At 52.5% G+C, this 23014-nt stretch overlaps 1 long non-coding RNA gene and 1 pseudogene across 1 annotated transcript; both read right to left on the reverse strand.

Annotated features, from left to right (window-relative positions):
- Nucleotides 1–4176: 4176 nt before the first annotated feature.
- On the reverse strand, nucleotides 4177–9489 carry LOC149852939 (uncharacterized). Its single transcript, XR_016439335.1, has 3 exons — nucleotides 9384–9489; nucleotides 7132–8098; nucleotides 4177–5662 (listed from the first exon to the last, which is right to left on the reverse strand). It is a non-coding gene; the product is annotated as an uncharacterized LOC149852939 (long non-coding RNA).
- Nucleotides 9490–15805: 6316 nt separating this feature from the next.
- On the reverse strand, nucleotides 15806–18730 carry LOC149852940 (DLA class II histocompatibility antigen, DR-1 beta chain-like; annotated as a pseudogene).
- Nucleotides 18731–23014: the final 4284 nt, after the last annotated feature.

The following is a 23014-nucleotide window of genomic DNA, read 5'->3' on the forward strand; positions in this document are numbered from 1 at the left end:
CCACCACCCCGCTCACTCCCTGCAATGGTGCACAGCCCCTGCTGCCCGTGGCAGCAGCAAGCAGGGGCCCTTGGGGCACTCAGGTCCTGTGCAAGCGTTGCCACCTGGCAGCATGAGGCTGCACCAAAGCTGCACATGGCAGCAAGGAGTGCAGCCAGCTGGCCTGCCTCTATCATTCAGGGGTCCCCATGGTGCATGTACAGCTCCCTGCACTTTTATGCTACGGGGGGGAAGCCCTGTGTGATGGAGCAGGCTGCCTTCTCTTTTCCCTGCTTCCACGGTAGCTTCAGGTGGCAGCAGGGAGCAGGAAAGGCAGGTGGCTCCGGCTTGCGGGGCTTCCCCCCATGGCATGTGAGCACTGGGAGCTGCATTGCACCATGGGGAGCCCCACATGACACAGGCAGGCTGGACTTCTTGCCACCAAGTGCAGGTCTGGCTGGAGCCATGCGCTGCTGGGCGGCAGTACCTTTGCAGGCCATGAGCGCCCTGAAGGCCCCTGTCTGCTGCTGTTGGGGCCGCCAGTGCCAGGGTCTGTGCACCATGACAGGGAGTGTGTGGGGCGGTCTTCACACCTACGCTCTGCCCACCTGAGCTCCACGCTTCTGTTCCCCCCCGCCCCGAGTGCGGTCTCCACACTTCTGCCAGCCCCAGCTCCATGCTTCCCATGCCTGCCCCTGCCGCAGCTCCCCCTGCCCATGCCACTTCCCTACCTGCTGCCCAGAAGGAGCGCTGCAGCAAGCAGAGAGACAGGGAGAAGCTGCTGGAGGCCAGGGAGGCCGAGCAGGTGGCCCAGCAGCTGCAGCAGTGCGAGCAGCAGCCCCGCCTGGAAGTTGTGTGCTGGCTGGGTACTTCCAGGCACGAAGATGGGAGCAAGGCGCACAGTCTGGGTGTGGTACAATTAATTGGTGGGTGCCCGCAGGCCAGATGAAATTACTCAGCATGCTGGATCCAGCCCAAGGGCCATAATTTGTCCTGGTTTAAAGATTTCTTGCTTTATATTTTGTTTTACTCTTTCACATGATTTTATAAGTTACTCCTTTTTTCACTGCAAGCTACCCTGAGTGGGGAAGAGTGGTATAGAAATCTAATTAATAAAGAATTTCCCTTTCCTCTTCAGTACTGCAGTGTGCAGTGCTTTTATGACGCAATCCAGCTCTCTTTCCAGTGCTTCCTGGGGAAACCCAAATGCTCTGCTTTTCTTCTCAGAAACCTTCAGTTATTAAAAGCAGCCATCCCTGCTTTGATGAGAACACCATTTTGTTAGGTTGTGATGCTGCACTGAAATAGGATTACACTCACACTGTCCTCATTAGGACCTCCCCAAGCTTTTATATCTTCTAGTAGTCTCCAGTGGTGGCTTCTTGGGGATAAGAGTTCAAGCACGAAAATGTTGTAATCTCCAGGGATGCTTCTCCAGCCACACTGCTGCATGTTCACCAGCAAGTAGAAACCAAATAGACACCAAAGAGTCTTTGCTGACTTTCCGTTTACTGATGGTCAATCCAGCTGACATAGGGTGTAACAGAGCACTTGGAGATGTTCCCTCCTGCATCTCTAAACAAATAATTTTGGATGCTAGGGAAGGCTCTCAATAGGGGTAGATCAGTCTAGAGCAGAGGTGGGCAATTATTTTGTGCAGAGGGCCACTTACGGTGAGCCATTGAGGGCCACATGACAGTCAGTTAGGGCAGATAAATATTAATTTTCTAAAATGTTTAGGGGCCTCACAGGCTGGATAGAATGGCCTGGCGGGCTGCATCTGGCCCTCAGGCTGCATTTTGCCCATCCCTGTCTAGGGAGATATGGTTTGATGGTTTCCCTGTATAGTATTCACCCCTGCCACTGACAGAGACAGACTCCTGGGCTAGATGGACCAAATCCAAAGTTTTCCTGAAAACATATCTTTAGACATACATGGTTTGTTGAAGCATCCAGTCTCAGGCTAATGCATGTACACACAGCTAAGTATTCTCCCTTGCTCTTGCATATTGGTGCATTGCTGGTTTACTCCATTTTCTGTATGTCTTGACAGTTTTGTCAGCTTCCAGGTCTCCCAGGAAGGTTCACCCTGATTGACAAGATCTATAGAATCATAGATAATTAGGGTTGGAAGGGACCTTGGGAGGTCATCCAGTCCACCCCCCAATATCTGTGTACGTATAGAGAGTACATATATCATACAGTTCTTAGTTAGTTCAGTCTTGGAGGCAACCCCTAGGCTTCCTAGCTTGTCTTCTACATTCCTGTTACATTTCTGAGTGGATCTAACCAACAAACAAGCCTTATGGTGAAGTTACAGCTTATACCTAGACCATACTAAATCTGTGGTACATTAAGCAACCTTAATGATAGACTGCTGTGAGCAGTCACCTGTTCAGGGTTAATATGGTTTCTTGCCTGTACAGCTCTGACTTGCCATTAGAGGGCTGGAGAGCAGGCATGTGGTTAGGAGTCAAGACATCTAGGTTTTATCCCTGTTTTGTGGGGAGAGAGGGCTGGAAGTGCTGACTCCTGGGATCCTGGAATACTGCAAATTGCTCTTTTTAGCTCAATGCAGTTACCCTGACATGAGTTGAAGTGACCATAATGTGAGCTGGGTAGCACAGCCCAGCGTTAAGTTTTGCCTGAAGTGGTGTCACTTTGATAAGCTCAGGGTTCACTTCACATGAGTTAGTAACATTTAACGTGAGGATGTTCACATTTTAAGTGTCCTTAGTGTGAGTTAAGCAACATGTAACCATTAGTTTTGGAGACCATAATGAATTTGCCCTGAGGCTCTTGCTTAGCCCATACTGCTTCCAGGTAACACCAGCCAGGGATCTTTGTGTTACTTCTGCAATGAGTTGTACTAGAGAAGAGCATTTCAGGCCCAGGAGACCAGGCTGTGGCTGGCCAAGGCAGAGACCAGGAGACACCAAAGGATTCCCCATATCTGCTTGCACTATCTATGGGGGGTATTGATTAGGGGTCACATACCCAGCAAGAGGCAGTGCCCTGTGTTACAGGGGATGCCAAAAGCTCCCACAATGGCCTGCCAGGATGACTTCCTGCCCCAAGCCTGGTGATGGTTGTCAGTCATACTACTACTTAACTACTTATTCCCCATGCATTGCAGGGTCTGGGCACTGGCAGAGCCCTCATCTTCCTGGCTCTGTCCTGTGTTATTTGGGAGGGTATCTTTGATGTCTGGTTGCATGCCCTGTAGTTGTTTGTGAGGTCTCAAGGGGTGATTTGTGAGGGATTCTTGTGTAAATGGCTGCTCTGTTTGTGGGAGACTGGGCTTGATGGCTTGGGGAAATCCTTCTAGTCCCCTAAGTATGTGATGTAGACCCTCCATCCTATCATCTCTATGCCTGCTCACAGCACTGGTCCCACCTGCCTGGGTCCCATCACCAGCTGTGGCTGATTTCTGAGCTTCCAAGAGGAACGAGGAGGGGAAAAATATACATCACCTAGATGTGGAAAAACATTCTCACCTAATGCCTGCAGGCATCCACCTGCCAGTGGGACAAGTGAGTTGGGGTGATGGAGGCAGAACTGGGACACCTCTGGCCACTAAGAGGCAGGGATTGACTGATGCCAAGGTTGGTGAAGCTCATCCCAGCCACCTAGTTCAAGCCCCATGGGCTGCAGACTCTCCCTGGGACTGGATATAAATATATCTTTTATTACAGGACCCTATTCCATGGGAAAGGCTCCAAACTGTACAATGGTGGATGGGGCCTTCCGGACAGTCAAGTCCATTCTTTGCAGCCAGTGGCATGAGTGACATGGTGTCCCTTCCACGTGCTTCAGCTCAAGCCTCTCTAGTTACATTGTGAAGACTCCAGCAAGTACCTCCTTCTCTCCCCGATAAAGACATTCCAGTGTTTACTTGTTTGCTGCTCAGAAGGTGGGTGTAATTTCAGCCCTGGATTCACCTGATTTCAATTCCCCACTGTTGATTCTTCTGCCTTCCTCAGGATGGTCAGAGAGCTTCCTTCTCCTACCCCATCTCCCATCCATAAGTACCTTCATGCAGGGACCCGGTCCCCTCCAATGCTTCTCCTGTGACAAGTTGGTCAAGCAGCATCAGTGGCAGGTTAGCATGTTTGTCATCGTGAGTTGGGTCGGGGTTGATGATAGTTTTAGTAAGAGGTTAGGTTATGGATTTGTATGGAATGGTTTGCATAGGGATGATCATATGTCAATGGTGGGAGCTCAGTCACACCATTTAAGACACTTCTAGATATATCCCACTCTTTTATTACCGCTGGACCATCAGAACAACCCAGACATCAAAGTGAAGCGTATAAGCCAGTCCCAGCCAGGTCCTTCTACGGCTTTGAAGGCCGCATGGCAGAACAGGAGTTAGATGGAACAAGCTGCCATCAGTGGGACCTCTTGTGTTTCTTTGATGTGCTTCTATTGCTGGCACAAGGTGGGGTTATAATTTTGGTGGGAAATTAGCAAACAACTAGGAGGAAGGTTTGAAAGTGCACCATCAAAGAGGCTGGTGACCAATGGGACCTTATCTGAAGTCCTATTTACAGTAAAGCAGTAACAACCTTGCTACTAAACTTGAGAGAGTCTTGGCCGTAGTCTTATTGCTGTCCTGAGGCATCAGGATGTGCCTGCTGCCTCAGTTGGACTGTCTTCCTGGATGCCACATTACCTAGGCACTGTGTTTCCAAGAGGCCTTGCTCTATGGCACATGGTCAGCTTGGACTCTAGAGAAATATATTTTTCTATACTCTGTCTGCCACATGGAGAGTGGGCACTAAGACCTCCACCTGCGGGGAAAATGTGGGCTCTCTGTTGTCCCCAGAGAAAGCACATCAATCAGAAGGAGGACTCATGGGACATATTGACCTAATTCAATTGGTTTACTAAATATAAAGTTCATGTCTGCTCAGCAAGACATGAAGAGATACATCCCCACCCAAGATGAGGGCTTGGTAGAGCTTGCTGTAACAATTGCAATGGTGGGAGCCCAGTCACACCCTCTAATGCACCCCTAGTGGTATCTCCATCCTTTCCCACACCCAGACCACCAAGACAGACATCAAGGCACAGCTTATAGGCCAGTCCTTGCTTCCTCCTTTCTCTTTGAAGGTAGCATATCAGGAAGGGAGCAAGCTGGAAAGTCTGGGCCTCAACTGGGTCCTCCATTCCTGTCACATTTATGATAGGTTTCTACTACTGGCACCAAGGGGGATTATAATTTTGGTGGGAAATCAGGAAAGAACAAGGGTGCCGGATGAGATGATGTTTGAACGTGCAGCAGGTATCACAGCTCATGGCATCATTCCAGCTTCCCCTGAGTCTCAGGTTAGGGTTCCCCCAATCCCAAAGGCAGTGGTAATAGTGACAACAAATCTGGGCCATGGGTAGGGAAGGGAAAAGTACTATGAGAGAAATGAGTGCCTGGGGTTTCTGCAAGTAGAGGTGGGATGTTAGGGTTTGCTCCAGGGAAGGTCTCATGCAGGATGGGGAAGGTAAGAGTGTAGGGACTGGACACAGGGATAGGGAAGGACCTACTGCCATGAAATGCTGGTGGCTGGGCCAAGGTAGGGGGTGCAAGGTCATGCCCCAGGAGTAGAGAGAGATCTCAGGATTCACTGGTTGTAGAATCATGTTGAATAATGCAGGTCCCAAAGCTTCAGGACCTAATTTAGGAGCCCTGCAGGGAGATAGGGGAGAGAAATCAGCACCAGCTGGTGGATAAAGGAGTTTCTCTGTTAGGCTCCAGGGCCTCCACAAGGACTCTATGTGAATCCTCTAGGAGGGGAAATGCTCTGGCCAGACCCAGGACACTGCCTTTGGGAGCAGCTCAGGGACTGGCCTGAGCCAAGGATTGAGGTGACTTGAGAAGGCCCCACTTTCCATACAAGTGCAGTAGGCCAAGGGGCAGGAGCAGCCACTCTCTGGATGCCCGATGTGACCTGTAGCCAGCATGGAGGGAGGAGAGGTTGATTAAGGTTTATTGGGGCCCTGGGCAAACACAAAATTGGGGGGCACCAATATCGGTCGCATATCGGATCGGCACTGATAAAATTAGCATTATCAGCTCTCAGCTTTTTTTGGCCAGTGTATCTGATTAATGTCACTGATAAATGCCGCATGCATGGGGCCAGGAATGCAGCTGGGCAGATTGGAGAACAGTGTCTGGCCAATATGTCTGTGGGGTGGAAGGGGCATGTAGGGGGTGCAAATTGAGGCCCCCATGGTGAGGGAAGGAGTGGGGCAAGGGCATGGGAAGGTGCTGCCCAGCCAGGGCAATGAATGTGACCCTGGGGCTGGAAGTGGGATAGAGCCACAGGCAGGTCATCCTGGTGGCATGGCATGAGAGGAGGGGGTGGGGGGACATTTCCCTGCCTCTGCGTGCACCCCCAGGGGAGGCATGTGCCCACCAAGATTTGTGTCAGGGTGAGGGCAGGCTGTCCACTGGGGGCTCAGGGCCAGAGCCGTGCTGGCCTCTTCCTGGTGGGGAGGCTGGGCAGGGGCTCCGAGTGGGTTGGGTTCAGTGGGACAGGCAGCAGTGGCACTGGGAGGGGTGGCTAGAGGGGGCTATGGGGAATTTTGGGGTGGCTATAGGCCCCCCAACCTCCCTAGCACTGCCCCTGCTTAAGGTACTCTGCTTTGCTGTCTTTCCCTTGGGAAACCAAAATGGAGTGCCCTGAGCAGGGGCAGTGCTGTGGGGCAGGGGGAGGAGGGGGGGCTTAGGGAGCTATAGCCACTTCAAAATTCCCCATAGTGTCCTTGTAGCCACCCGTTTCAGTGCAGCCACCGCCGCTGTCCACCCCGAGCCCAGGCCTGGCCCAGCTCCCCTGCTGGGTAGAGGCCGGCACAGCCTCTGGCCTCATCGCAGTCAGCCCGCCCTCGCCCTGCACACAAATCCAAGGGGGCACATGCCCCCCATGCCTCTCCCAGGAGTGTGCACATTGGCAGGGAGATGCCCCACTGTGCCTCCTGGATGAGCTGCCCACTGCTTCATCCCATTCTCAGCCCTGGTGTTGCATTAACGACCCTGGCTGGGCAGTGCCTCCCCCTGTCCCAGTCCTTGTCCCAATCCCTGCCCCTACCCCACACCCTCCCGTTGTACTCCTACACCCCTTCCCTTCCCCCAACGCTTGCCCCCCACAGACTTACCTGTGGGGTGCTGGCTGCTGAGCTGTATTCCTGGCAAGGTGTGTGGCAGCACCTTTAATTTTACAGGTTCCCCCTACCCTGATCGGTGAAGTGACTGCACTTGGAGCTTGCTCCTTGTCAGGGAAGCAAAAGCCGCAGTTTCGTGCGTTAATCTGCCAATGGTGGGGAGGCCGGTTGAACCAGCATCTTAAGAAAGATGGAGATTACCTGCAGTATGGGAAATAGGGCGCCGTAGAAAGCAAAATAAAAATATGCTTAGAGCCTGGGCAGGGAAAGCGGGTGCCTGTGGGGTCAGAGCCCCATCCCCTTCCCTAAATCCCTCTGCTCTTCTGGTTCTCACTGTATTCCCATATGTATTGCATGTCTCATGTACCTTACACCTACCCCTCCAAGTCAGCCCTGCAAAAACTTGTGTGTGTGTCTTAAGGGAGGGTGATTTTTGTCTGTTGGAATAGGAACAGGAAGGAATAGAAACATGCAGATGCTGGGCTCTAATGGCTGCAGAAGGGGCAGAGTCCTGTATTAACCATCTCACAACCACATTGGCAGTAGCTCTTGGCTGAGCACTGAGCTTGCACTTGAAGGAGCAATTGAGCTGGTCGAGGGTGAGTGGACGGCTCTAGGGAACTCTGATGCAAATTTAGCTATGGAAATAACCAGGGGTGGAGCCAGGACTTTGAGAAGGACAGGGCAGCTTCTACATTGCATCACCATGTATAACACTTTTTTTTTCCAGTAAGGAGAAACCAGAAGCATTATTAATACACCCAAGACCTAGCACGATATTGTTCTATTTCAGATCAAAGCAAAACCATATCTAACTTTACTGGAATGTGCACGACTGCTGGATGATATCTTCAGTTTAGAAAACACAGAAAGTGGGCAGAGGAATGGTCCACACAGTCTAAAAATCATGTGCTGTTTGTCCTGAGGTCATTAGAGTTAGATGGGCATCTCCTCTTTTGATCTGTAAAACAAAATCAGGCCTTTCTGAGCATCCCGACAGTGCCCAGGCCCCCAGCAGTAAGGCCTCCCCTTATCCCCTTCTGTGCCCTCACAGGAAGCAGGGAGGGCCTGACCCCTCCTTGGTCCCAGGAGAGAAAAGCTAAGATGTCCCAGCCAGACTCCAGAGCAACTGCTGCTGGGGCTGAGTGTGGGAAATCTCCAGCCAGATGCCCCTCAGCCCTGGGATTGCCCAGCCTTGTGTTGCTGCAAGAAGAAGCCCTGGTGCCATGTCCCACCCCAGTCCCACTCACCTTTCTTGTTTCTCAGGTAGATGAGCAGTCCCAGAGCCAGGAAGTTTAGCCCCAGTATGAAGCCCCCAGGTTAACCCCAGTATGAAGCTTCAATATGTATCTGTGCCCCTCCTGGGCACCTGTAGCCTTAATGGGTCAATGCATAGCTCCTTTCCTTCCCTACACCATGCCCCATGCCTCACGGGTGTTCTCTCTCTGTGATGTTACCTATTTGCACACTTGGGCTCCTTGGGTCCTTGGACCTCCTGGTCCCTTGCGTGGTCTCCCTCTGAAACTGTTAGACCCCTGGTCCCACATGCAGCCCCTCATCTGGGCTCTCAGACGCTCTCATCTGACTTAGCCCACTCTGAGCTTGTGGACCCTCTGGCCCTGCTCAGCCCTTCCCTAGGCATGTAGGACTTCTGGTCCAGGTCTCAGCCTTTTCCTAGACTCCTTGACCACTTACTGGACCACTCCCAGTTAGTGGGCTTCTGGGTTACTGGTTCTCTAAGTAGGCCTGGAGCCTCTCACTGCAGGGCTTAAGGCTAAACTACCAGTGAGACTTAAATAAACCAGCAGCATTGTAGTGCTCTGGCAGACACCTCAAGCCCTCTAGAGATTTAACATAAAACAAAGGCCACTTGCCTGTAAAGCCCAGTCTTTCTCTGCCCAGGGAACTTGCGTGTATTCCCAGGCCTGCAGACCTGTTTCAACCAGGGGTTCTCAAATGTTGCCATAGTAAGCCTCACTTAGCTATGAACAAAATGACCATGCCTCCCCATAGTTAACTAAAACGACATAACAAATTTAAAATAGTAGGCCAGTATGTGGCACAAAATGAATAAAATGTTGATGGGATTTGATCAATAAAGATTAGTTTGAGTTTCAGAAGTATTTGTTTTCAGTTCACGGGCAGTCTAAATGGAAGCAGTTAAATTAAAATGTCACTTAAACACTTCAGGAAACATGACACTAAACACCTATAGGCTAGTTCAGTATAAAATCGATCAGTCCTACCTTATCTGGGAGGGGAGGGGCGGTGTTGCCTTGCTGCACAAAGTAGCAGGTTGAAGCATAGAGAGGAAGAGACATAAGTTATTTTTACCAGAAAGCTGAGACGTATACTTTGTTTTGATTGCAGTTAGCGCCAAGAAGCCTGACTCACATGGGGAGGTGGAAACAAAAGAAATGAGCGCTTTAAGTCTGGTGTGCTAACTCAGGAAACGCAGGTCCCACCTCTAACCCAAAATCTGCAGCTGGGTTTTGTGAAAATGTGTGCTGTGGTTCCTGCTTGCTTGGCAGGTTGATAAGGGTTTTCCTCTTCTTTTGAGAACAGCATGTCTGTGGGGATCAGCTTAAAGATGAATGGGTTCCTGATCCACTGATTACATGTGGCTTTTCCCACTTGAGCAAAGTATCCACAAACCTGCTGCTGCAGACCTCCTAAGCGCTGAACCATTACGTCCTGGATACAGTCAACTGACAGATCACCGCATTGTTGCACAACATCCTCCAGTGTTGAAAACATGCCAACAGATCCCTGCCGCGCGTGTAGAGACCACCGTTCAGTGTTTGTTAATGACTCCTGGTACCCCAACAATAGCAATGGACACATTTACATCTCATCCCTGAACTGACACATTCAGAGAATTCGGTCACTCCGATATGTCAGCCAGATATGACAATAAAGATATCCTATGAAAGTCACTGAAATACTGTAGAAATGGGGGGGTGCTATTAGTAAGAAAAATATGGATGTCATTGTGTAGTTCACATAGTCTTGTTGGTACCTTGCCCTGGACTGCCAACGAGCTTCCTTGCGTAGCAAGAGCTGTGTGAAGTTTGCCTCCATCTCTTCACATAAATTGTCCGAAATTCTTGAATTAGCTGGGTACAACTCTATAGTTTACAGTTTGCACTGCAACTGAGGGAACATTGCTGAGCCCCTCCGGCATCTTCTTAGCAGCCGCTGCCTGTCTGTGGATCACACAATGATTGCAGGCTGCTGTGGGGGCCACTTGTCACAGGCCCGTGATGCCATCCTGTCGCAGACCTTGTTCCATTGCTGAAAGTTTCAAAACAACTTCCCCGGTCCAGTTCTGTGTCTTGGACAAAAGCATTTAACAGTTTAAAAAGCTCTAAACCAAGTGCTCGTTTGGGGAGAGGATGGCAAAACAGAAATTCCTCCCTTAATTCTGTTGCTGTAGCAAAATGAGCACATGCCAGTAGCTGCCTAGCATTTGGTATATCTGGAGACTCAGTTATCTGCATGGAATAATATGGGCTCTGATGAACACTGGCTGAGAACTGCTCTTTTACGTCGGTGGCCATTTTCACGATATGGATTAAAACTGTCATTCGAAAGCAGGATCACCTCTAGTTGTGATGCTGCATTCTGCCCTGTCCTCATGCAGCACATACCCTTTGCAGCAGGCAGTAATGGTTGCTCACCCATGTCGTGAGCCTTGCCTGCTTGGCAATGTGCAAAGCCACATGGTCAAAGCCCAGTAGCCTTCATGTTAAGTGTTGTACACTTCAACAACTTTTTTGGGGGGTCCCATTAACTCATTGTGCTTCTTCTGAAAAAGCTCTGAGTTTAGATACTAAGGTAGGGTGTCTTGTTTCAAGATGACAGTGTAGCTTGGAGGGCCACGTACTGTCATTTGCCAGTACTTGGGCACATACAGCACCTTGAGGTCTCACTGCATCGCTGGACCTGCTTCAGGTAAAACCGAACTTTAAATAAGCTTCATCATATTTTCAACCTTTGCATTTTGCTGGAACCTCTGCTGCTGTGCCCTCTTTGGCATGGGGGGTATGCTTTTCTCCCTTTGTCATAAAACGTTCCACTTCTCATTTAAGCTGTCTCTCGCTAAAGTGCACTGCTGAGCTTTGTAAGTTGACTTATGAAAAACAATGCAATGTGCATCTGATGCAGGGGTGGGCAATTATTTCAGCTAGAGGGCCACTTAATGAGTTTTGGTGAGCTCTCATCTTGGGACTGGAAGTCCCACCACCTAATCCCAGACTTTTGCCCTCAGAAGTACTCCTTTTGGGAGGAGGGGAGGTTTACCATCCTTAGAACTGGAAAAAAAATCATATACTATATATTTTTAATTTAATCAAAACAACATTTTGTCTTGATTTATGGGTGTTTGCACAGTGTATATAGAGGTGACTGTCATAGCTCAAAATAAAGTCTTACTCGTGTTTATTGTGTGTGTAGGGGGTTGTGGGGTTAGGGATGTGTGTGTGTGTGTGTGTGTGTGTGTGCGCGCCGTTGGGTGAGGGTGTGCAGTTTGTGGATGTGTGTGGGGTAGGGAACGGTGTGCATGTATGTGGGGCAGGTTGTGGGTATGGGGTTTGTGGAGTGTGTGTGTTTGTGGTGGGGGCGTGCATATGGGTATGGGGTGCACAGTCCCTGCCATGGCAGCAGCAACAGCAGCAGCAGCAGCCCTTGGGGCACTCATGGCCTGCGAAGGTGGAGCTCCCCAGTGGCATGTGGCTCCGGCCAGTTCTGGGAGCTGCACGTGGTGGCAGAGAGCAGGGCCAGGTCAGTCCTGTTGCATCGTGTGGGGCTCCCGGCAGCTCCCGTGCAGATCTCAGAGCTCTCACGTCACGGGGGGGAAGCCCTGTGCAATGGAACCAGTGGCCAGCCCCTCTCCCCGCCCCGTGCAGCTCCTGGGTCCGCACCGGGAAGCAGGGAGTGGGGCTCAGTTGTCCTGGCTCCATTGCGCGTGGCTCCCTGACACTTCTGCTGGAGTCCTGCAAGCTGCATGCAGCAGCAGGGCGTGGGGAAGGCTGCTGGCTCCATCGTGTGGGGCTTCCTCCCAGGAGCGCACAAGTCCCAAGAGCTGCATGTGAGCTGCAGGGAGCCCTGCACAATGGAACTGGGCCTATCTGGGCTCTGCACTCCCACCGCCCCGCTGGTCCTGGGCCCCAGGCTTCGAGCTCCAGACCCACACTGTGTTCCCGCCCAGCTTCAGTTTCCCCCGCCCACTGTCACTTCCCTGCCTGCTGCCTGGAGCGCTGCAGCAGTGAGAGGAGAAGGAGCTGCTGGAGGCTGGGGAAGCTCAGCAGTTTTCTGTGTGGTGGCAGCGGCAGCCCTGGTCGGAAGCTGTGCGCGCTGGCCAGGGCTGGGGCCCTCCCGCACATGAGGACTGGAAGACATCGTGCTGGTGGGAGTGGGTGGGTCTTGGTGGGCCCCCACCCATGACTTGAATGAAATAGTCTGGTGGGCCAGATTCAGCCCATGAGCTATATTTTTTCCCATCCCTCTCCTGACATATCACAGTGGATAAGCAACATGTTGTTTTGCCTTATTTTAAAATATAATACGTCTGACATATATAACTTTATTTTTCAACTCATCCAACCTCCCGTCAAAAAAAAAGACTCACAGCTGGCGCCTCCCTTGACATGTTGGTGCACCTCCCAAGTTTGAGAAACCCTGGTTTAGATAAATCGGGGTTGCTTCAGGAGGACCCCTGCTCTGCTACCAGGAGCCCCTTACTTCATGATTGTTGGGGAGAGACTGCCTGACTGGTGCAGGCTCTGGGCTTACAGAGCTCCAGCATGAGCCCACGTCCGGTCAGGCGAGTCTCTCATTAGCCCCCTTTAGCGGGCTCTCAGCCTGCTTGCTCCCTTAAGCAAGCAGGCACACCCCAGTGCCCTGCTACACCCTCCATGCCAGGGGATCACCTTTGCCCTTCCACCCCATCTCCCTCCCTAAAGTCAGCTGAGAGCAACTTTCTACAGGTACCACTGAGGCATCCATTTCCCTTGGTAAAGAAGTGGGAAGCCATTCTTGGTCACTGCTCCTCTGTCTGGAGCTCCCTGTCACACATCCCGCAATAGTAAAGGCACCTGAGAGAAATAGCCCATCAGTGAGATGAATGCCAGGAGTGACAGAGCTGGAGAGAGGGAGGCTTTTCAGTATCCAGCTAAGATAGGTTCGTGGCCTTTGGATCTCAAGCTCTGGCGGTTCTCGGTGTCCAACAGTCAGGGCTGGAACAGCAGCAGGAAGGCTGAACTGTGGAAATCCTTGCAGGTCTCTTTGGAGAGCTGGGCTGTAGACAGGTTCATAGATTGTGAGGGGCTGGAAAGGACCTTGTAGATCATCGGGCACAGCCCCCCTGCACTAGGCAGGAAAAGACAACTGAGGTCAAGTGACCCTAGCGAGGTGACCGTCCAGTCTCCTCTTGAAGATTTCCAAGGTAGGTGACTGCATCACCTCTGGAGGGAGCTTATGCCATAGTCTGGACACCCTGGCAGTTTTTCCTGGAATTGAGCCTGAAGCGGTCTTCCAGGCGTTTGTATCCATTGCTCCTGGTCTTCCCCAGGGGTGCCCTAGTGAACAGCTGTTCACTGAGCCCTTGAAGTACTGCGCGATGTAGCAGTAAGCTGCTACCAAGTCCCCTCTCAGCCTTCTCTTCTGTAGGCTGAAGAGGCCCAACTCCCTCAGCCTCTCCTCATATGGCTTGTCTTGCAAGTCCCTGATCATACAGGTGGCTCTTCTTTGGACCCTCTCAAGTTTTTCCACATCCTTGTTGAAGTGCAGCGCCCAGAACTGGACGCAGTGCTCCAGCTGTGAGCTCATCAGTGCGAAGCACTTTGGGAGCATCACTTCCTTAGTTTTGCATGAGATGCATTGGCTGATGCATGCCAGCATGTTGTTTGCCCTTCTGGCCACAGCATTGCACTGATGGCTCATGTTCATGCCATGGTTGATCACCACCCCTGAGTCCCTTTCTGCCATGGTGCAAGTCAAATTCTTGCCACCGTGCCTGTTGGTATGCTGGGGATTGTGGAGCACCTTACACTTCTGAGTGCTGAACTTCATCTGGGTCTGGTTTGCCCAGCTCTCCAGCCTGTCCAGGTCTGCCTGTATCTGCAACCTATCTTCTGGCATGGCCATGCTTCCCCATAACTTGGTGTCATCCACAAACTTGGCCAGCGAGCTTTTCACTTCTACATCAAAATCATTGATAAAGATGTTGAAAAGCACTGGTTCAAGCACAGACCCCTGAGGGACACCGCTGGCCACGTCTTGCCAGGACAACACAGATCTGTTCATGAGAACTTGCTGGGTCCTGCCCTGTATCCAGTTTCCCACCCACTGAACTGCTGAGCAGTTAAGCCCACAGTCTTCCAGTCTCCAACTCTGCAGAAATCTTTTTCTTTTCCGCTCTGCTTCTCCCGCTGTTTCCTCTCTGTGTCTTCTTTGGGATGTGTGGAATATGACACAAGATGGGTGATACTTTGTGATCTCTGTCCCTGATCTCAGTGGTCCATCTTCACTGGCCATGTACCCTGATGCCAAAAGAGAAGTTTTAGGCTGGGTACTAAGATCTCCACCCCACATGCCAAGGGCATTGGTGACACCAAATCCAGGGACATGGGTGGAGAAGGGAAAAGATTATGAAGGAAATGAGCCCCTGGGGCTTCTGCAGGTGGAGACGGGGAATGAGAGTTCCCCGGAGGGGGTTTAGGTCAAGATGGGGCTGGTGAGAGTGTGGGGAGCAGAGACCAAGGAGCACTGATGGCTGGGCCAGGATACAGAGTGCAACACCACCCCCAGGAGCAGGGAGAGATCTCCATCCACAGGGAAATTGTTGTGTGTTTTCTCTAGAGAAAGGGCATCCATCAGAAGGAGGAATCATTGCACACACTGACCCACTCAGTGAGTTTATTGAATACAAAGTGATAACTGCAAGACATAAAGCAATATATCCTCACCCCCACATGAGGACTTGGTAGCGCTGACTCTAGCCATTGTAATGGTGGGAGCTCAGCCACAACTCATAATGCATCCCTGGGTGTACCCCCCTCCTTTACCACAACTGGACCATCAGGATATCCTGGACGTCCAGACATAACTTGTAGGCAAGTCCCAGCAAGGTCCTTCTGCAGATCTGAAGGAGCCCTAGGAGAAAGGGCGCACACTGGAACATCAAACCTTCCATTCCTGTCGTGTTTTTCTGATATGCTGTTCCTGATGGCACCAAGGGAGGTTATCATTTTGGTGGAAATTAGCAAAGAACAAGGGTGAAGGGGAGAAGGCTGTTTGAAAGGTCATCAGGTATCAGGTCAACAGCCAAGGGGAATTATTCCAGGTTCCCCTGAGTCTCAGGTCAAGGTCCACCCCACATGCCAAGGGCATTGGTGACACCAAGTCTGGGGACATGGGTAGAGAAGGGAAAAGATTATAAAGGAAATGAGCCCCTGGGGCTTCTGCAGGTGGAGATGGGGAGTGAGAGTTCCCCGGAGGGGGTCTAGGTCAAGATGGGGCTGGTGAGAGCGTGGGGAGCAGAGACCAAGGAGTGCTGGTGGCTGGGCCAGGATGCGGAGTGCAACACCACCCCCAGGAGCAGGGGAGATCCCAGGAGACGGTGGCTGGAGAGTCATGGTGGACAATGCAGGTCCCAAAACCTCAGGTTCTAGCTCAGGAGCCCTGCAGGGGTAGAGGGGAGAGAAAGCAACACCAGGCTGTGGGTTTCTCTGGTAGACTCCAGGGCCATGTGCAGGAAAATATGTGGAGCCTCCAGGAGGGGAAACACTTTGCCTGGACCCAGGACACTCTTCCCTTGGGAGCAGCTCAGAGTCGAGAAGGCCCCACACTCCATGCAGGTGTGGTGGGCCAAGGGGCAGGAGCAGTCCCGCTCTGGACACCCCGTGCAGCCCGTGGTCAGTGTGGGGGCAGGCAGGTTTAACAGGGCCCTTAGGGGAGATGGAAATTACCTGTAGTCTGGGGAACAGGGCGCCCTAGAAAGCAAAGAGAAACAGGGTCAGAGCCTGGGCAGGGGGAGCTGGGTGCTGTGGGCTCAGCGCCCCACTCCCTGCCCTAAATCCTCCTGCTCTTCTGGTTCCCACTGTATTCCCGTACGTATTGTACACCTCATGTCCCTTTTCCCCTGCACCTTCAAGTCGGTCCTGAAAAATTTAAGTGTGTGTCTTAAGGGAGGCTGATTTTTCTCTGCTGGACTAGAAACAGGCAGGAATAGAAGCACGCAGATGCTGGGCTCTAATGGCTTCCAAGATAGCTGCTGCCTGGGACAGCGGTGGAGTCCTGCATGAATCCTCTCAGCCACGTTGGCAGTAGCTCTTGGCCGAGCACTAAGCTTGCACTTTAAGTAGTAATTGCGCTTGTTGAGGACGAGTGGCTGCAGGGAGTCAGCGGTATCTAACGAGACTTGGGGTGTGGAAAGAGCCATGGATGGAGCTGAGACTTTGAGCAACGGGGTGCAGTTGGTGCAGTGCACCACTACGTAGAGCAAGATACATATTTTTTCTGTTGTAAAAAGAAACCAGGAGCATTATTAATATGCTTGAGGTCTAGCTCTATGTTGTTGCATTTCAGCTGAAAGCAAAACCAAATATAACTTCATTGGATGTGCACAACTGCTGGATTATACGTTCAGTTTAAAGAACACAAGGGATTGGACAAGAAAATGGTCCAAAGGATCAGAAGATCGTGTATTGTTCACCCTGAGGTCATTAGAGCGAAACGGATGTCTCTTCTTCCAATCTGTTAAACTAAATCAGGCTTTTTTGAGCATCCTGCCAGAACCCAGACTCCCAGCAGCGAGGCCTCGCCGTGGACCCTGCTGTGTGCTCAGAGGATGGAGGGAGGGTCTGACCCATTCCTGGCCCTGGAAGAGGAGAAGTTAAGATGCCCCAGCCAGAATCTGGAGCAGATCCTGTTGGGGACGAATTGGAGGGAATCTGCAGCCAGGCCCAGATGCTCTTCATCCCTGGCATCCCCCAGCTCTGTTGTTGCTGAAAGAAGCATCCCTACCTCAACCCTGCCCCCTCACTGTTCTTGTTCTTCAGGTAGACAAGTAGTCCAAGCAGCAGGGAGATCAGCCCCAGCACAAAGCCCCCGACCCCCATCAGCATCTGCTCCTGGCTGAGTCTGACTGCGCCTCAGTGGGGACAGGAGCCGGAGGGGGAGAGTTCAGTCTGGGCTCCTGCATCCTGCTGACACCCCTGCCCCCTGCTCCTGGGGTGGGGCAGGGGCTCTGACCCCAGACAGCATTTGAGGGGCTACACAGAGCGAGAGCCCCACCACCAAGCTTTCAGGGGCTGCTCCATGACTCCCAGGCTCTTACCCCAGAGCACGGCGACGGGGCCCGGCAGGCTGCTGTGCTCCACCTGGCAGGTGTAGACGTCCCCGCTCCGGGGGGGCATTTCCAGCATCACCAGGAGCTGGAAGGTCCAGTCTCCGTTCCGCATCAGCTCCGTGGGCACCACTCCGGCCATCTCCTCCTGCCCGTTCTTCAGCCATTTCACCTTGATCCCGCTAAAACCCCATCACAGAGCAAACCAGTATGCCGGGGAGGCCCAGGGCCCCTGATTTTGTTGGGGAGACTTTCAGCTTGGGTTTCACTGGTGCCGGGGATGGGAGGAAGGAGAGAGAGAGAGAGAGAATGAGCTGGAAAAGTGTGTTCCTCCTATTGGGGAAAGACTTTGGTCTCCAGTTTTACTGTCTAACCCCTGTTTTCTGTTTTCTTCACCCCAACCTTGGGGTTTCCCTGGACAGGATCTGCCCCCCAAAATTTCCCCTGTTGGAATGACTAGGACCAGAGACAGGCAATGTCAAGCTCTCAGAGGCCAGGAAGTGTGGTCAGCTTTAGGCTTGGGGTCATAGGTACTGAGTATGTGGGGGCCTGAAGTCCCTGCCCCTCCTTGGGAAGCGGGTAGGGTGATCACCTATTCCTACTGGTTCGGACAGTCCTAAAATGGGAACATCAAGTCCCTGTCCTAAGCTGCGTGACTTTTGGACAGCATTTGTTCCAGATTTCAAGTAACATGCAGGGATCTAGATTTTCCATTTACCACAGAAAAACACAGGAAACAGCAGGTTTCCCCTTGCAGGCTGGCAGCGTTGCAGCCTGCAAGGGGCTGCGGAAAGCAGGACGCAGGGGACACTCCATGCATGTGTACATGCACACATATGCACGTGGCTAGGAATTAGGGCTGTGTGAAACAGCACCATTGAGTTTCGACTTCTGTTTCACCATTTCAATGGGACAGTGTTTTGTTTCGAATTTTGTTTCATTTTGAAAGCACTGTTCCATTTCGCTTCGTCAAAACCGTTTTGCTGTTTTGACATTTGGCCCATAGGCTATAATGGGGAATCATGAAACTGCCTGTAACTTTCTCATGTTTTGGCAGATTTTGATGAAAATGGCAGGGTTGGTAGCCCTTTCTGAGGGCATGAAACCTGCCAAGCTTCAAGGAGATAAGTGCAGGGGTTTCTGGGAAACTGCCCCTCAAGTTGCTGACAAGCAAAACTCATGACATGTGACTTGGTACGTGTGTTAAGGCGTGCCCTCATTGGCGCTGGGGCCTCTACATGACATGGTAGCGTGCCCCAATGAGGTCTCTTCCTCCCCTAATGCTTCAGCCCGGTCCACCACTTTAAATAAGAACGGGTCAAATAATAATGTAGCGAGCACTAGCACAGTCCCACCAGCAGCATCTCAGGCAGCCAAGCCGTGACAGAGCCTTCCTTTCCTCTCCGCAGGAGCTTCCTCTCCTCACTGTGTCCTCCCCTCCTTCCTCTCCCTCTCCCTCTCCCTCTCCTTACTTTCTGTTTCTCTGCAGGGAAGCCCAGCTTCACCTTTGGAATTCAAAATATTTCAAAACTATCAAAATGTTTCTACTGCCCTGGCTTCATTTCAAGGCTGTTTCAAAGCCCTTTGTTTCAATCTGCCGCCCCGACCCCTTAGCCCGGGAAGTCTGCTGCTTCCCGGGGGCCCGCATCTGGGACATTACGGAGAGGATCCCGCAGCTCCTCCGGCCCACAGACCCCTACCCCATGCTCCTTATTCATGTGGGCACCAATGTCACGGCTCGGCGCACCCCCAGCCAGGTCATGAGGCGCTACAGGGATTTGGGAGCGGGGCTTAGGGGTCTGGGAGCTCAGGTGGTGTTTTCATCGATCCTCCCAGTCTCAGGCTATGGGCTGAGGAGGATCCATGCGGTGAACCAAAGACTGCGGAGCTAGTGTCATTGGGAAGGCTTTGGCTTCCACGACCACAGCCCACTCTTTGGCGAGAGAGGCAGCGAGCTGCTGGGAAGAGATGGCCTCCACCTCTCTCCCCTGGGGAGGAGGCTCTTCTCAGCCAGGCTGGCTGACCTGCTCCACCAGGCTTTAAACTAAGCCCGCTGGGGGATGGGGGGACGACTGCCCCTGCTGGCCCGCTGAACGGCCCTTGCAAAGCCAGCGGACCAAGGCACTTAAGGGGGCACTTAAGGGAGCCCACCCCTGCCCCAGCCCCGGCACAATCTGTGGGCAAGGCAAGAGCCCCCAAGGGCACACTTGCCTGCCTGTACACTAATGCCAGGAGCCTGGGCAACAAGCAGGATGAGCTCGTCCTCCTGCTCAGTGCAAAGAAATATGATGTCATTGGGATAACGGAGACCTGGTGGGACTCCACCCATGACTGGACCATGGGGATAGAGGGCTATACCCTGTACAGGAGGGATCGTGTTGACAAAAGGGGCGGGGGTGTAGCTCTCTATGAGAAGGAAAGCTACATGTCCCTGCAAGCTGATGTTGACGACCGGCATGGACAGCTAGAGACCCTCTGGGTAAAAATTTGTGGGGAATTCGGCACAGGGGACACAACGGTGTGAGTCTATTACAGACCTCCCACTCAAAGTCCCGAGCTTGACCAGGAGTTCGCCCGGGAACTGACTGAGGCCGCTTGCTCCAGGACCTTGGTTGTCACGGGTGACTTCAATTACCCGGACATCTCGTGGCAAGATCACTCAGCAAAATCTGAGCGGTCACAAAGCTTTCTCTCGTGCGTGGATGACCTTTACCTGACTCAAGAAGTCTGTGGGCCAACGAGAGGCAAAGCGCTACTCGACCTGGTACTGGCTACAGGGGACGACCTAATCGGCAACCTAGTGATCAATGGGAAGCTGGGTGACAGCGACCATGAGCTGATCACCTTCACCATCCACCGTAAAGCTGGCAAGTCAGTCAGCAACACAGAAGTCCTTGACTTCAGAAAAGCCGACTTTGACAAGCTCAAGAGGCTTGTCGGTCAGGCCCTCAGGGACCATGACCCCAGGGAGAGGGGAGTTCAAGAAGAGTGGTTGCTTCTCAAGGAAGCGATCCTCAGTGCACAAGCTAAATCTATTCCAACACGGAGGAAAGGCAGCAAGAAGGCACAGCAGCCCCCCTGGCTCTCCAGAGACCTAGCGGACCTCCTGAGGCTAAAAAGAAAGGCCTACAAAGGATGGAGGATGGGATTCACCTCCAAGGAGGATTATTCTGCGCTGGTCCGGTCCTGCAGGGAGCAAACCAGGAAAGCCAAGGCTGCAACTGAACTCCAACCAGCTTCAAGCATCAAGGACAACAAAAAGTCCTTTTTCAGATATGTGGGGAGCCGGAGGAAAAGCAAGGGCAACGTTGGACCCCTGCTAAACCAGATGGGACAACTGACAACTGACGCCCAGGAAAAAGCCAACCTATTAAATAGGTACTTTGCGTCAGTCTTTCATCAGTCCCATGGGACGCCCATGCCTGCTGTGGGACAGGGAGATCTAGGGGATGGGGATCCCCTACCCTCCATAAATGCTGACCTCGTGAAGGAACACCTTGAGAAGCTGGATACCTTCAAGTCAGCCGGCCCTGACAATCTGCACCCCAGGGTACTCAAGGAGCTGGCGAGCGTCACAGCCCAGCCCCTGGCACGGGTCTTTGAAAACTCCTGGCGCTCTGGTGTAGTGCCCGAAGACTGGAAGAAGGCCAGTGTGGTGCCGATCTTCAAGAAAGGGAGGAGAGTGGATCCGGCTAACTACAGGCCCATTAGCCTGACTTCTATCCTGGGGAAGATCTTAGAAAAGTTTATTAAGGAGGCCATCCTTGATGGACTGGCCCAGGCTAATATCCTAAGGGATAGCCAGCACGGGTTTGTTGCGGGTAGGTCTTGCTTGACCAATCTCATTTCCTTCTATGACCAGGTGACCTATCACCTGGACAAGGGAGAAGAGATTGATGTCATATATCTTGACTTCAGAAAAGCTTTGGATCTGGTATCCCATGATCATCTCTTCGCCAAACTGCCGGTTGTGGCCTTGGCTTCACCACGATCTGCTGGCTGGGAAATTGGCTCTGTGGTCGGACCCAGAGGGTTGTGATTGATGGCAGTCACTCATCGTGGTGCCCTGTGACCAGTGGGGTCCCTCAAGGCTCTGTCCTGGGACCCATACTGTTCAACATCTTCATTAACGATGTGGACATTGGAGTCAAGAGTGGACTGGCCAAGTTCGCCGATGACACCGAACTTTGGGGCAAAGCATCCACCCCAGAAGATAGGCGGGTGATCCAGGCTGACCTGGACAAGCTCAGCAAATGGGCAGACGAGAACCTGATGGTGTTTAACACCAAAAAATGCAAGGTTCTCCACCTTGGGAGGAAAAACCTGCAGCACCCTTATAGGCTCGGCAGTGCTACGTTGGTTAGCACTACAGAAGAAAGAGACTTGGGGGTCATCATTGACCACAAGATGAACATGAGCCTCCAATGCGATGCTGCGGCTAGTAAAGTGACCAAAATGCTGGCGTGCATCCATAGATGCTTCTCGAGCAAATCCCGGGACGTCATTCTCCCCTTGTACTCGGCCTTGGTGAGGCCGCAGCTGGAGTACTGCGTCCAGTTTTGGGCTCCACAATTCAAAAAGGATGTGGAGAAGCTTGAGAGAGTCCAGAGGAGAGCCACGCGCATGATCAGAGGTCAGGAAAACAGATCTTACGATGACAGGCTGAGAGCCATGGGACTCTTTAGCCTGGAAAAGCACAGGCTCAGGGGTGATCTGATGGCCACCTGTAAGTTTATCAAGGGTGACCACCAGGATCTGGGGGAACGTTTGTTCACCAGAGCGCCCCAAGGGATGACGAGGTCGAACGGTCACAAACTCCTGCAAGACCGTTTCAGGCTGGACATAAGGAAGAATTTCTTTCCTGTCCGAGCCCCCAAGGTCTGGAGCAGCCTGCCAGCGGAGGTGGTTCAAGCACCTACATTGAACACCTTCAAGAGTAAATTGGATGCTTATCTTGCTGGGATCCTATGACCCCAGCTGACTTCCTGCCCTTTGGGCAGGGGCTGGACTCGATGATCTCCCAAGGTCCCTTCCAGCCCTAATGTCTATGAAATCTATGAAATTCCAATGTCACTGTTTCGAGCTCCAAACGAGCTGGGACAGCATTATAATGTCACGGCTAGTGCAATTTCGCACAGCCCGACTAGGAGTACGGCCCCAGGCGGCAGTGGAGAGCAGCTTCCCCAACTGCCTGCAGGTAAGTCGGTGGGAGGGCAGTGGGGCAGGGCAGATTGAGGCCCCCATGGTAAGGCGGGGAGTGGGCTGGGGGCGCGGGCTGGGGGCACTGTCTAGACGGGGCAGTGCATGGGGCCTGGGGCGGGGCGGGGCGTGGGACAGAGGTGAGGGAGGTTCATCCAGAGGGCGGAGTGAGAGGGCAGCTCCCTGCTGTTGTGCCCGCTCCTGGGGAGGGGAGCACAGGGGAGCACGTGCCCCCTAGATTTGCGTGTGTGGCAGGGGTGGATGCAGGCTGCCTGCTGTGGGCTCTGTTCCCTTTGCCTGAGAGCCCTGCACCAGCCATGCCGCCGTGGA

This window comes from Crocodylus siamensis, chromosome 15 (assembly GCF_052110815.1).
Source record: "Crocodylus siamensis isolate JL-2025a chromosome 15, ASM5211081v1, whole genome shotgun sequence".
Taxonomy (NCBI): Eukaryota; Metazoa; Chordata; order Crocodylia; family Crocodylidae; genus Crocodylus; species Crocodylus siamensis.